At 45.1% G+C, this 15184-nt stretch overlaps 1 long non-coding RNA gene across 4 annotated transcripts in view; it reads right to left on the reverse strand.

The window, feature by feature from the left end:
* Positions 1 to 9369: 9369 nt before the first annotated feature.
* Positions 9370 to 15184, reverse strand: part of LOC309341299 — a 204061-nt gene continuing 198246 nt past the window's right edge. For 3 of the 4 annotated variants that reach the window (XR_014156177.1, XR_014156178.1, XR_014156179.1), the window contains exons 2-6: positions 13442 to 13528; positions 12501 to 12602; positions 11711 to 11821; positions 10237 to 10335; positions 9370 to 9459 (exon numbers count right to left, since the gene is read on the reverse strand). This is a non-coding gene — a long non-coding RNA (uncharacterized lncRNA). Of the gene's footprint in view, positions 9460 to 10236; positions 10336 to 11710; positions 11822 to 12500; positions 12603 to 13441; positions 13529 to 14454; positions 14479 to 15184 lie in introns of those variants that run through there. The other variant, XR_014156180.1, reaches the window with a different exon arrangement.

Raw genomic sequence — 15184 nt, forward strand, 5'->3', positions numbered from 1 at the left:
GCTTCTTTGTTCTGTCTGACTTTTGCTTTTGCTGCTGAGCAAGGAAGCAAGATGCCTGCTGTCTCAGATGGTTTGTTTATTTTTACTGTTCTGCTGTAAATAAAGCTGTTAGTTTTGAACAACAGCGTGTGGACTCTATCTTCTGCAAGCTTACACACCAAGTGGCTAGCGCTGTGCACACTGCTACAAGTACAGAAAGCTGAATGGAACACAGGGAAGTGTGCTAGACTCCACAACACTTTGTTTTTTTAAAAATAATATTTATTCAGATTTTTTTAAAGATTACAGTGAAAACCTGGGGGGGGAGACAAAAAATACACAATACAACACAAAAAGCAGGAAAGAAAAAATACAAAATAATAAAAAAGACAAAAATACAAAGAAAAAATGCAATCATTAAAAAAAGAAAAAAGAAAAAAACAATTTAAATCCTTTACATGACAACATCCCTTTTACTTATTTTCTTGACCTCCCCACACCTCCCATTTCTGTATTCCAATTTAAATTTTTATTTCAGCAAGTCCTTTCAACCTTATTTTTTAACTTAATAATTTTTTTTAATATGTTATTATTTTACTTTCTCTCTTTCGTCCATTTCCTCAGTTCATTTTTGCTTAATCTTCTATATCTAATCATTTTCCCTATATATCCTTCCAACCTTATTTTCATTTAATTTAATTCATTTTAAAAACACTTTTACTTTATCCAATCTTAACTCTCATCCAAACTTATACATCAATACTTATTCTTAAACCATTTCTCTAAGGTCAATCAAAATTCCCGTCCACGAATTTCCCAATTTTCATACAAGTAACAAGACAAAAAGGAAAACAAAATTATAATTATATACCCTTTGAGTTCCCAATTTCTATCCCACCCATGCCCCCTTCCCGGTTTCAGTCCCCAACATGTGTCCATCAGTCTCAGTATACAATCAGCCTGGAGATCTTACGTCCGAGGCTCTTAATTCTCTCTCACTTCCTCTCTGCCGGTCTTTTTGATAGTCCTTAATATTGAAAACCAAGTCTCGGGGAAGCTCCGGCCCAACAGGATCCACTTTTCTTCCATCCAGGCCTTCATACTTAAAGATAAAGCCTATGGGGTATTCCAGATCTTGTTTCATACTCCTTTAAAATCCAAATGTCCCCAAAGCTCCAACTTCCACCTTGATCAAATTTGTAATCCTTAGGTCTTCAGATCTCCACATAAGGAGATCTCTCCATTTTTCACTCTCCAATTCAGGCCGGACTTTCCACATCAGGTTTTTATTTTCCTTTATTGCCATCATGTCAGGCCTCAAATTACAGCTCTCCTTTAACATCTGCAAGGTTACGGCTCCCCCTTCCTTTTCTTCAGGGACAACATATATCTCCTTCTCCAAATTCTCAAAGCTCTCAAATTTCTCTGTTTGTCCAGTTAAGTAGGCTTCCTGTGTCAGATCCTTATCCTTATCAAATTCAATGAAGGTATTCACTGTTAAATCCAAAGTTGTAGCACTTGTAGCCAAAACATCAATTTGACCTTGCAACTTTCCCAAGAGAACAAATGCTCTGTTCAGTTCAGCCTGTATTTTTCCTCCTCCAGCCATTCTTTGTAATGTCCCAAAGCCCCCTCTAGGGGAGTTTTAGTTCCTTGATGTTCCTTTCAGCACAAATCCAAAAGTCCGGTTAGTTTGTATCAGCCCTAACTTTTTTTTTTCAGGAGCAAATTGTAACAAATGTAACCAGCAAAAGCAACAGAAACAAAGTCCTCTTTTTGCATTTGACAGCTAGCTTGACAGCTGTCAAGATCTTCTATACCTCATCACCAGGCTCTCGCGGAACACTCCTGGGTCCGGGGGGGTGGCGCTTCAGCTCCCAGATTTATTTCTTTTTCTGCAGGCTCCCCTGCTTCCAATAAAATTCTTATAGTGCCAATCCGTGAAATTAAAGTCTTTTACAAAAAAAAGAAGAAAAATTCTCCTCGACCTTAGTTAACAGGTCCTTTGCTTTAAGTTGTTTACAGAGAGGGAAGGCGGACTTCCTGTTTAGAACTTCCCCGATCGTGCCGAATTTAAGAAATTTTCTTTAAAATTCCAATTTCCGTACTACTCACGGGTTGTTGCTTTAAAGTCCAATTGTTCACAAGAAGAAGTCAGCGCTCTCCGACAAACGGCTGTGTGGCTTCACTCCGCGGAAGAAGCAATCGACTCTCAGCACCGCGCTGCTCACCCCGTCCCGTTCCGGAGCCTTTAAAAAGGCTCCTTCGCGGCTTGGGGGGCGCAAATGATGCCCGCCGAGTCCCCACGCTCACAGGCTTCACCCGCCTGTGATTTTTTGAGGGTCCCCGCTTTGCCACAGCGGTAAGACCCGATCCCACGGAGCTGATCCCTCCGGAGCTTGGAGGGAATCCGCTATTAGTCGTTGGCACTAACCCAGAAGTCCCCAGACTCCACAACACTTTGCACCTCCAAGGAGTCTTCACCCAACTGGTGGATCGGACCCTTCTTGGTGTAAATATGGTGAACCAGTTCCATCTTCCACAAAGGTTTGCCTTAGCCTTTGTACTGGAACAGCTAGTGACCACATCTGCGCAGATCATCCTGGCGTTTGGACTCTGCCCAAACTTCTCACAGGAAAAACTTCCACTGCTTCTAACACAGCAGTGCCACCTGCTGGTTGCAGAGATGCTTGGGATGACGTGGCAGCCAACTCCCCTTGCTCCTCCTGCTTTGGAGATTTCACCCCCTGAACAGGAAACACCCCCCTTGTGCACTCTTCTTCCAAAAGCTTCCCTTTTGTGGAGCTTTTGGTTTCAGGAACGCATCTCTGCATGGTCCGGGATACTGTATCAGCTTTCCCCGGGGTGTAACTTCTGGCAGTCTGCTCAGCAGCCCCCGCCATCTTGAAGTGTCCATCATGTGATGCAGCTTTCATTCCTAGTATACCAGTCACAGAAAATTGCTGATGTGTTAACCAAGCTAAACCTGATGGATGCTAACCCTGTAGACACACCAATGACAACAGCTTATCAGGTAGATGACACGGAAGAAGCATTTTCTGACACTTCACTGTACAAAAGTGTGCTAGGCAAACTAAATTTCATTGCCAGATGTTCAAGACTTGACATTGCAGTTAGCTGTAACTTGCTAAGCAGACAAGTCAACAATCCTACTGTTAAGGATTGGAAAGCTCTGAAACGCATAGCACACTATTTGAAAGGCACTATGCATTACAGACTGACATTTAACAATCAGAAGTCTGGTGGTCTTGAGATATTTGCTGATGCGAGTTTTGGAAGTGACACTACAGACAGGAAAAGCACGTCTGGAGTTTGCTCTATGTACAACCAGGGTCTATTTGATTGGTTGTGCAAGAAGCTGCAACATGCTAGAGAATGTGTTCAGAAAGGACTTGTAACAGTGTCCTACATGCCAGGTAATGAAATTCCTGCTGATTTATTGTCTAAGGTTGTTCCGAAGGATCAACACTGTACCTATGTACAGAAATTGGGTTTGTACTGATAATGTACTGACACGCTGCCCAGTGGTGTTCACAGAAAGGGGGAGGATGTTAGTTTCTGTTTCTCACTGTGCAGCTGTGCGGAGTCCCAGGACTCTGTTTACATTCCAGAGACTTTGCAGTCTCACGGGAAAAGGGAGACAGGATGTGACGTTCGTGGTTTCCTGGTTCCTTTGTTCCTTTGTTCCTTTGCTCTCTGCTTTCATAGAGAGAGGATGTCTTTTCTGTTCTGCGTAGTTTAGAAATAAAACTCTTTACAATGTAGCCAAACCTCTCGTCTCTTCCCTGTGCTGGGAACCCTGCTGGATAGAATGTGCTTGAGGCCTCATCAAAGGCTCAGGTCATTATACACGTCGGAGGCGATTTCAAAGGCTCAGCTCGGAGGAAGATGAGGCCTTATCGGCTTGGCCGAATGGAGATTCTGACAAAGATTCACAAAATGTTTAGGGGTCTGCGTACCCCCAGGAAAAAAGCACTGGATCTAACCATCATCTTTCTTTTTTCTTTTACAAACATTTTATTGGTTTTGAATGAATCATAGAATTATAGAGTTGAAAGGGACCCCAAGGAACATCTAGTCCAACCCCCTGAATGCAAGAAACTCAGCTAAAGCATTCATGACAGAATGAACCACGCACATCACAAACACTATAACAACAGTTATGTAGAAGTGTCCATGTACTGTTCGAGTAGGAACCAAGACGGGTGACCAGTGGAATGAATAAATGTTTACTCCCAGCATCTAGTGCTTAAACCAAAGGGAAGCACTATCTCCATATTGATGCAGTGGGAAGGGGGTGGGGGTGGGGAAACTGCCTGTCTAAAGGAAGAAGAAGAAGAAGAAGAAGAAGAAGAAGAAGAAGAAGAAGAAGAAGAAGACGATGAAGAGGAGGAGTTTGGATTTGATATCTCACTTTATCACTACCCTAAGGAGTCTCAAAGCTGCTCACAATCCCGCCTTTCACTCCCCTTCAGGAGTCTCAAAGCGGCTAACATTCTCCTTTCCCTTCCTTCCCCACCACAAACACTCTGTGAGGTGAGTGAGGATGAGAGACTTCAGAGAAGTGTGACTGGCCCAAGGTCACCCAGCAGCTGCATGTGGAGGAGCAGGGAAGCGAACCCGGTTCACCAGATTACGAGTCCACCGCTCTTAACCACTACACCACGCTGGCTGATGTTGTTTTATTCTCCTTCTTTTTTTCGTTAGCGTGTATATTAATTTCCCAATAAAAAACCTCCAATTAACATATCAAATCATAATCCAATAAAAATAAAAAACTAAAATAAAAAAGATCAAATTGTCTTCCGAATTGTAATTTTGATTTTACGACTTCCCATAGCCTGAACCTCGAAGCATATCCAAATCTCAGTCCTGCCTCTCGTTTCATTCCCCTTCTAACACCTCTGTTGTGTTGTGTCAAATGTCCATACAGGTTTATATGCCATCTTTGATCAATCCAGCCTGCAGTTGATGGTCCAGCCTGAAGCTCCAAATGCCTCATGGAATCATAGAATCATAGAGTTGGAAGGAAACCACAGGGGTCACCCAGCCCAACCTCATGCATTGTTGGAATCGCTGCTGAACAATCCCTGGTGGATGGTCCTCCGGCCTCTGTTTAAAAATCTCCAACAAAGGAGAGTCCACCAGCTTCTAAAAGAGTCTGTTCCCCCATCAAACTGCTCTTACTGTCAGAAAGTTCCTCCAAATGTTTACTTGGAATCTTCTTTCATGCCATTTGAATCCAACCCTCTGGAGCAGCAGGAAATAAACTTGCTCCATCTTCCATGTGGCAGCCGTTCAGATAGTTGAAGATGGCTATCATATCCTCTTTTCCAGGTTAAACACACCAAATTGCCTCAGCCATTCCTTATAAGGCTTCATTTACAGTTCCTTGGTCATCTTGGTTGTTCTCCTGGTATATACATTCCAGAGTTAGATAAAAAAGATTCATGGTTTATAGCCCCATGCTTATTGTCACTTCTGGTAAGGCCTCGCATTCTCCAGTGTCCATTGTATATTGAATCAAGTCCCACTACAGAACACTAAAATTCTGTGTGTAAATGTATTCTAGAACTCCCCCATTTTTAACTCTCCATGAATCTATTCAATTGATATTGGTAATAATGGTGTAGTAGATGTTGTTTTACTCCCATGAGATGTTTGGGTTGTGTCAGGGAATTGCAGGCAGAGAAGGGGGAGAGAATACCGAGATAAGCCTCCGTTAATTAGCAGCTGTTCTTCCTTGGACGAGGAAGGTGACGAAGGGCTGTCAGGAGGCAATGAATCTGAGAGGGGGGAACCACTTCCGGGGCCCAGCCACTCTCGTCACAGAGGAAGGAAGGGGGTTGGGCTCAGAAAGTGAGCTCTTGTAAATAACGACAAGAAACCAATAAATCCTGTAAATATGGCTGGATTCCCAGACTCTTATCTCTGCTAGCACTCACCAATCATTCCTGACAGGTTGGATGTGCCCTTTGATCAAGTCTAAGTTCACATACAGCAGTGATTCACCAATTAGAGGTCCAAGGACCACCCACCCAGCGGCTCCATTACACCATTCACATAACAAAAACTGCCAAAGAGATATCCAAATGTTCAAAGGTAGAGGGGCCCATGGGTCTTGGCTTCTGAAAAAGAAGGGGTCTGTACTACTTAGCTAACTGGGAACCACTGGCATACAGGGTTTAAGTTCCCAGCTGGCATTATCCAACTCCAATGGCCTTTTGTGAACTTTACTCAATGCCTTTGCCAAAAAGGTTAAGTGATTAGTATTGGGTGCATCAATGGAGACGAATGCCATTGGGTTTTGTTCCAGGAGAAAGCGACCCTCTATTCATCCAGTCTTGGTAATAAATGCCAGACCAGCTCGCTGTTCTACTACCAAGCTGTGGATGAGTGAGATCTTACTCTGACCTTGTCAATCCATCAACACGGGTTGAAAATAACTGTAAGGTACTTAAAGGGAACCATGAACTGTCTTAAACAACCCAAAACTATTGGGGATCTGTCAGTGATTCCCGCTTTTTCAGGGGGTTGGACTAGATGTCCCTTGGGGTCTCATCCAACACTCAGTTTCTATGTGTCTATGATTCTATCCAAGAGAGTGACGTGAACTACGCTCTCTCACACACTTGCCTCATGTTAGTTCTGAGATTGCTAGTTATTCAGATTGTTTAGCAGATAACTGTAGAAATATTTTCCTAAAGAGAGTGTCACTCAGTTGAGGTTCCTGCAAGTCCTTTTGTAGCTGAGCTAAGCAGCACAACCCATTGAAAAGGATGCCCTCACCCTCTTCTGAATCTCCACATTCACTAGGTTAGAGAAGCAGGAAGAGCAGCCTTCCTGCCTCTCCAACCTTGTGAGAAGAAGCAGCCGCTCACCTGGACAATGATGTGGAGGAGTACATCTGCAGATCTTTGGTAGCAGAGAAAAGTGCATGGCAAAATATATTTGGAGAGTGAACAGATCAATTATGTAAACAGAACCTGCAACTTTTTGGAATGCATGCCATTAACAAATGTTTCTTCAGAAACTTACTGGACTGCAGCCTCCATTCCTGACAGCCACGACCATTTCTTTCCCTTGTCTTTAAAGACTCCAATCCAAAAAAACTTTTGATGTCTTTCTACTTGCTTGTTTATAAAATACTAGGGAAGGGGTGCAGAAAGAACAAATAAAATCTTTTAAGACAATGTCCTTTTCTCTAGGAGACTATAGCCCTTGACAGAAATTAAACATGCATAAAACAAGCACATTTTAAAAGCAGCAGGTGTCACATTTGAAGGTCCAATCCACATATATTGAGGAAGCAGTGATCAAAACTATACATAGTATTCCCATCAGCAAGAATAATTTCGTACAGTGGATGTGGTATTGTCCCCCTGATCACAATTATGATGATGATGGAATCAAGGAAGCATCCCAAAGAGGAAATATTGTAGGGAAGGGTAACTTCACCTGCCCTCACCGAGACTGTATACACATGTCTTCCAGTCATATCACAGAGTTAAAATTCCCAAATGCTGTAAATGACTGTGCTTTTTCTGTGAACCGTCCCTTGGATCTTTCCGGGCCCCAAGCTGTTATTTGTCACTGCTCAATGACCCACCCTTGCATCGTGGTGTTCCCCTTCTGTTGTTAGATGTATTGGTTTTTTATGCTTCTGTGCTTTTATGTTTGTACATATTTTATGGGCTAATAGCCATAAATAAATAAATTTGAATTTGACTGTGCCACAGAAGAGTTGGTCTTGGAACCACCTAGCAGGACAGTGACCTGTGTGGCAAATACTCCAATTTCCGCCGCCATGTTTGTTGGTTGGCTCCAAAGACACTGGAATCAGTCTGCTTGTGGGATACTTGATGGCATGATGACGGAGTCTCACCCATGTCTGTGCCCTGTAGCAGCCCAGTAGCTCCTCTACCAGGGCTAAGGTGCTGGGAGAGGGATATACCCTGCAAGCTCCTCTAGAGTAATCTCCATGATACTCTCATGCCAGAGGGTTAGGGTTTGTCTGTGCATATTTCAGTTATTTTTGTTAAGTCCATTCCTGTGGCCACATGATAACATATATTCATCTAGGAAGCTGAGAAAGATTAAAACAAGAACAACATTAATGCTCCAACCCATGCTGGTGCTGCAGTAAATACCTGGGTGGGGAGAGCTGGAAAAGGAACGCAGTCAAGAAGCTTTTATTCGAGGGAATAGACCAAAGATGTAGGTCCCCCCACAGGCCTTATCTGAACCCCTGGGGCCTCACCTATTTGTTTCCACCTGGATACTCAGGGCAGCATCAGGGCAGACTTGAAGGTTGGGGAGGGGAAGTAGCTGTGGCTTATCAAAATTCTCTTTCTCTCTCCAGGCTCTCTGCTGGGGGTGGGGGTGGGAATCTAGAGTGTGTGTTCCTGGCATTGGGCAACTGGGACAGATGAGGGAGTCTGCTGGTTTACCACCCAGTTTGCTGCCCAGCAGTCTCCCTGCTTGAGCTGACAGGATGGATCCAGTGGGCTTCCCAAATGGCTCTGGGGGATTTTGGTGCTCCTGCTGAACTTTGGCCAAGCTCTGGAACAACAACAACAACAACAACAACAACAACAACAACAACAACAACAACAACAACATAATAATAATACTTTATTTATATGTTGCCCATCAGACTGGGTTTCCCCCAGCCACTCTGGGCAACTTCCAACAAATTAAAACAGAACTGGACACCAACCATTAAAAACTACCCTGAACAAGGCTGCCTTCAAATGTCTTCTGAAAGTCAGATAGTTGTTTTTCCCCTTGACATCTGGTGGGAGGGAGTGCCGCAGGGCAGGTGCAACTACCCAGAGGGCCCTCTGCCTTGGCTTGGGCCATTGACATGATTGGCCCTGAGCGCCCATTCCTGCTTCATGCAGCCTGTTTGGCCCCCTGGTATACTGCAGAGGTTAGGGCAAAGAAAGATGCTGGGAGATGGCTTTTACGCTAGTGGAGGAAAAATCTGGTGGAATGCAATCGACTCCTGGTGAGGGCTCATCATCGAGCCCACCAAGTGGCAGTGAAGGCTGCAAAGAAGACTTGCTTTGCTTCCTCCATTCTGCCATCCAGCAGAGCTTTCCCGGGTAGCGCAGGGCCTGCTACAGTCTGGCCCGAAAGAGATGGTAGAAGTGAGAGCAGCTTTCTGTGTCTTCTTTTCAAAGCATTTTGACAGTTCAGGAGAGCTGATCTGAATATATCTAATGTTTCCCTCGGGTGGTGGATGCATAGGAGGGCAGCAATCTGCTCTGGCTCTAAGAGTTTTCAGCTAGAGGAGGGGCTTTCAGCTGGTGCAGAATCAGGGCGGGTTCCCACTGCACTACAATTTTTCAGCATCGTAGGGTAGCTTACCAATTTCTTTTTGCAGTTGATCATTTAAGTTGGCAAAATACTGCATTTCCTCCAATATGTTTTGAGCTGCAGCAAGTATTTCTAAGTCTAAAAGATTTGAAACCGTTTAAGGCAGGAGTATCTGAAATAACAATCTGCAATAACAAGCTGAGCTCCAGGATGGATTTCGTATGAATATAAGGGCAGACTTGATTCTCTGTGGCTGAGATCACCAACGAAAAACCTCTGAAGACCCCTGCAGCTGGATCAGACCAAAGACCCATGCAGTCCACTATCCTGTTCTCATATTAAAAGTGGCTCATGAAGTATCTCTGATGTTCCCCTCCTATGTCCTCCTTTTCTGCTGGAAATCACAGTGTCACAAAGCAATTCTGCCTTGAATTCCACAGGAAAGCCAAATATACAAAGAATACTTTGCAGTTTTCAATTATGCTTTGTGAGATCTAAGAAAATAGAGGCACTGAAACTCTTTTAGTGATGTGGGATATAATTTCAGTGCAAGGATTTTCCCTTGTGCAATGCAATCTTCCATCCCCTTCCCTCCAATCTGTTCCAAAGTCCGTCCCCCCCCCCCCCGGAGAGCAGCTTTGGTGATGGCATGCAGGGAGAAGTGGGGGGGGGGGACGTGAGTTACAGTGTGATGGGGGAGGACAGCATTTCTAGTGGGGAGATGTGAGAATCACAACCGTCTGCTTTTCTTTCTGCTGAGCAATGAAAAAGTGATGAACTCTGTTGGGTGCTGAGTTTCATTGAATATATGTATTGCTCAAGCAATATGAACCCCAAATTTAACTACAGGAATTGAACTCTGTTTAATTTAAACATGTTACAGCAAAAGTGTGGATGTGCATATAAAATGCTTACCATCTTTGTCTTCGTAGATTGGATCAGTCCCAACAACAACAGTTCGTATCATATCCATCGCCACTTGAAGCTCCTCTCTCTTTTTCAGTTCCTTCCGATCTAAGAAGGAGGGAGGTAGAAAAGAAATGAAGAAATTGTGTTCTGGCACACTAATCTGATAAACTGGGGAAGGGGATACTTGGTTTCAAACTGCTATTAATATATAATTTAAATTGCCAACTTATAACATGCCCTGGGTCCTTAGGGAGAAGGGCAAATAAAATATAAAATCAGCCAAAACATGAAAACGACTTCTATTAATATTTTCTGCTCTCAGCCCTTAGATTGAGGGTTCCCATGCCTTGATTGTGGCTGCCCTGGTCGTCTGAAGTCCTGGTTCCATATAGCCTGCTATTTCTTCACCAGATAGTTGGCCTTCCTTAGAGAGCTTTAGATTTTTGGTGTCTAGATACACCTGTCCTCTTTGTCCTACAGACTTGCATTTGCCAGGTTGCCTCGTGCTCTGCCATATGCTTAAATATGCAAATTCTTGGATCACTTGACTCCCTCTCCCTGAGCTTTGCTTACTTTAAAAGTGAATTCACTAGGCAAATAGGCCATGTGTTCATCTATCCAGTGCTATTTTTCTGGGAAAAGAGGCACTCAAACTCGCCATTAATGCCTCCCTTGTTCTCTTAGAATGGAAACATCACCCACCTGAGAGGGGCCGGAACTGAGACCTGATGAATTCCGGCTGAAAAAAGCCCTGCATATATCTCGATATTTAGGTAGGCTCTGGATCCAGCCACATTAGCCATGGCCTTATCCTTTGCAGCCTGTTTTCCCCAAACACTTTCCTTGAAGAGACTGGAGCCCTAGCAGAAGGCAGGGTGCCGAGGACCAGAAATGGGGGCTCTCCCACAGCAAATGAGATTTAGTTGGGAAAGGAGGAGAGAATTGCAAGCTGGGAAAGGGAGTTGTCCCGGATGTCCCAGGGACTTGTGTTAGGCTGTGCTTCTGTTCCAAGTGCTGGGACTCACTTATTCAGGCAGAACAAAGAAGAGTTTGAAGAAGAAGAGTTTGGATTTGATATCCCGCCTTTCACTCCCCTTCAGGAGTCTCAAAGCGGCTCACATTCTCCTTTCCCTTCCTCCCCCACAACAAACACTCTGTGAGGTGAGTGGGGCTGAGAGACTTCAGAGAAGTGTGACTGACCCAAGGTCACCCAGCAGCTGCATGTGGAGGAGCGGAGACGCGAACCCGGTTCACCAGATTACGAGTCCACCTCTCTTAACCACTACACCACACTGGCTCTCAACAAAACAGAGCCATTGCTCTCACTGGGTGACAGCTGTAACTCCCCCCCCCCCTAAAATCAAAGAGAGATGAAAGGAGTAAATGGAAGGTGGATCCTGCCATCTCTTTTTGGAAATGCTATTGGCATTGAAGCAAAGCCCACGACAGAAGTATCACCATATGCCAATTGTGTACTTACACAGAATGAAAACCAGCAGTGTCATGACAGTAAAGATGAAAATCTCAAGTACGATCAATCTTTCACCCGTTGGAGATTTGAAGAATGTAACCAAGTCCTGAATAGCAGATGCTTGAAGAAAGAAACTTCTGCTTTAGCCATCAGTAGGCAACATACCATTGCCACTCCAGGAAAAAGGGTTTCCATATGCTGTGGAATCCATCAGCCAGAGACACTCAACTGTTCAGGGGGTGGGCAATTGGGAGGATAAAAGCAGGTGGAGACGAGATGCCTTGCTGCTTGTGGAAACTTTTCTGACCAATGTCTGGATGAGAAGACAGGAGCCTTTGATACTACTTTCTGCCCCCCAGGCAAATGACAAGATGCTCCCTCCAAACATGTAATTCCACATACACAAGCTGGGCTGGCCTGGCCATTGGCTCTTATCTCAATGTTGCTAATAAGGCAGCAGACTAACTGAGGAGGTGGAGTGCAGCTTGTGTGGTCTACACATCTCTACCCACCCCAGACCTGCTACCTGAGGCAACTGCCTCACTCTGCCTAATTGTACAGCCATTCCTGGCTGCACACACTAAAGGAATACAGCAGCCAGCAGCAAAGAGTGGGCTCACCCCCGGGGTTTCTATGGGGCTTAGTGGCTCTCTGGCACCCAAAGAGCTGTGTGGGCTTTTCTCAGCACTCCTCCCTGGCACAATCCACGCCCTGCCCGTCTCTCCACCAAGTTCCCTTTCCCGCGCATTCCTCTACTTTATGAGAAACCTCAGCCCATATGACTGTGTTGTATACAGACCACCAGTTTCATTTGTTTTTGCTTTACGCTTTCTGGACGCTGTGTTCCTTCTGGACGCTCCACGCTTTGCAAGCACTAGCTTCCCCATCCTCTTGGTTTTGTCTCAGTAAGAATAAGACATGAACAAATGGAGAATAACACTATGAGCACATTAGGTACAGAGTGGGGTCTATCAGTATTATGCCATCCTTTCCCGTAAAGAGGTTGTTGAGTCCAATATAACTGAAATGTCTTTCTTTTTCTTTTGCTAGATCAATCTCAGTTTTGAACCAAAAGAAATGTTCTATATGGATTCCAATGCATTTTTGAAAATTGTTTTAGGTAATTTTGCACTTTCTCATTTTGCATCCTATTCCTCTCTAAACTCCTGGACGTCTCGTTTGCAGGACTCCATTAAGATGTTCACCATTTACTAGATCTTGTGGGATCTATGAGGTCTTCCTATGTTCCTGGGTGCCAACTCCCTGCATCATAGGCATCCTGGTCAATGGTTGAGGACGATGGGAGTTGTAGACCAATAACATCTGGAGGGTCACCACCCTTGATGGAAGGTAAAGGTAAAGGGACTCCTGACCATTAGGTCCAGTCGTGGCCGACTCTGGGGTTGCGATGCTCCTCTTGCTTTACTGGCCGAGGGAGCTGGCATACAGCTTCCGGGTCATGTGGCCAGCAGGACTAAGCCACTTTTGGCGAACCAGAGCAGTGCACAGAAACGCCGTTTACCTTCCCCCCGGAGTGGTACCTATTTATCTACTTGCACTTTGACGTGCTTTCGAACTGCAAGGTTGGCAGGAGCAGGGACCGAGCAACAGGAGCTCACCCCATCGCGGGGAATCGAACCGCCGACCTTCAGATTGGCAAGTCCTAGGCTCTGTGGTTTAACCCACTGCGCCACCCGCGTCCCTTTGATGGAAGGTATATACATTTAATTACAGAACTACCTCCTGATCATCAGAAAAGATGGGGTACAAGATCCAGTCTCCGTGAGATGCACAGAAATCCAATTGAATGGAGACCATGAGTTGGAACTGGAAAAGAAGCAGAGAGGCAGCTGTTACACAGGCTCTCCAAGTCTGCCAAGACCCAGCCTGACACCTGATGCTGTGGCTTAACGAAAGAAGGAAGAGGGCTGTTGTCTCATTCCATTTTGAAGCCATCTGAGCTAGCAAATGGAATTGCAAAGACTTGCATTTTCTGGATCATAATATGGATCTGGACTGACCAACTGGGCCCATGAATCAGAGCAGGGCACCAGGGAATAAAACAGAATGTGGTGCTTCTGATTTGCAATGTAGCTGTAGCTTTAATATAAGGAACGTGGCTGTTTAAGAGGAAGTGAAACGATGGGAACGTAATTTCTGCTCACACCCCCTCCAGTAGGTGGGCGGGGTTTGCGACACAGCAGGGGGCTTACCTGCCAGGTGCCACCCACCTTGCTGCAGAGTGACTGTCACCCTGCCCCCATCTCAGCAGGACAATGGGCCCCAGTTGGGGGTGGGGTGAGGGCCAGGCAAAGGGCCGGTGCTCTTCAGCCCAGGCTCACCTTCATGGCTTCCCCCCGGGGATGGGCAGGGGATTGGGGCCATGGTGGGGCCTGCTTAGGCCTTGCCGCAGCCCCCACCTTCTTCCGGGCATCGGGGCCAGGTCATAGCTGTCAACCTTTCCCTTTTTTTAAGAGAAATTCCCTTATTCCAAATAGGATTCCTCGCAATAAAAGGGAAAAGTTGACAGCTATGGGCCAGGTTGGGGCCGCCTGGGTGGTGTGGCCTGACTCAGGCCCCCGGAGCAGCCTGCTGGGCCTCCCGCGGTCAGCACCTCTTCCACGGCTTTGGGGGTGGGATGGGGGCTGCGGTACAGCCTCCCACGGCCTGCGCCTTTCCCTCCGGCAGTGTGGGGTGATTGGGGCTGTGCAGGATGGGAACCTCATTACATCAAAGGATGGGAATGTAATTACAGCATTTATTACATCTGTTGCCAGCTTGGCATGAGAGCTTCATTATGGACTATAAAAGGGCCAGCAGCTTAAGGATTGCAAATGCGCTGGATTATGGAGAAAGCTAGAGAGTTCCAGAAAGACATCTACTTCTGCTTCATTGACTATGCAAAAGCCTTTGACTGTGTCGACCACAGCAAACTATGGCAAGATCTTAAAGAAATGGGAGCGCCTGATCACCTCATCTGTCTCCTGAGAAATCTCTATGTGGGACAAGAAGCTATAGTTAGAACTGTTTAAAAAACAACAACATGGCCCAATGGTCACAGAAAATCATAAAAATTCAAAAAACAAACAAACCCACAAGCTCCCAGTTTCCTGCAAACCCTTCCCCAGCTGTTCCCTAAACCACCCAGCACACAGAAATTCAAACTCAGAATTTTTTTTTTAAAAAAAACCAACATGGCCCAATGGTCACAAAAAATCATAAAAATTCAAAAAAAAAAAAAAAACCGACAAGCTCCCAGATTCTTGCAAAAACAAAAAACAAAAAAACCCCAACACCAAGTCCTTGAATCCCAAACACCCCAACCCAAAATCCAAAACCCCCCAAAAAAGTTTTAAAAGTTTTACTTACCAAATGGATGCTGAAGAAGTTCTGGAAAAGTTTTGGAAAAGCTTCAAAAATGAGCAAAGTCTGAAAAAGGCTACCAAACCGCGTGCTAACAGTTGCTCCTCGAAGTCAAGTCGC

Source organism: Podarcis erhardii, assembly GCF_964252035.2.
Source record: "Podarcis erhardii genome assembly, chromosome: 4".
Lineage (NCBI taxonomy): Eukaryota > Metazoa > Chordata > Lepidosauria > Squamata > Lacertidae > Podarcis > Podarcis erhardii.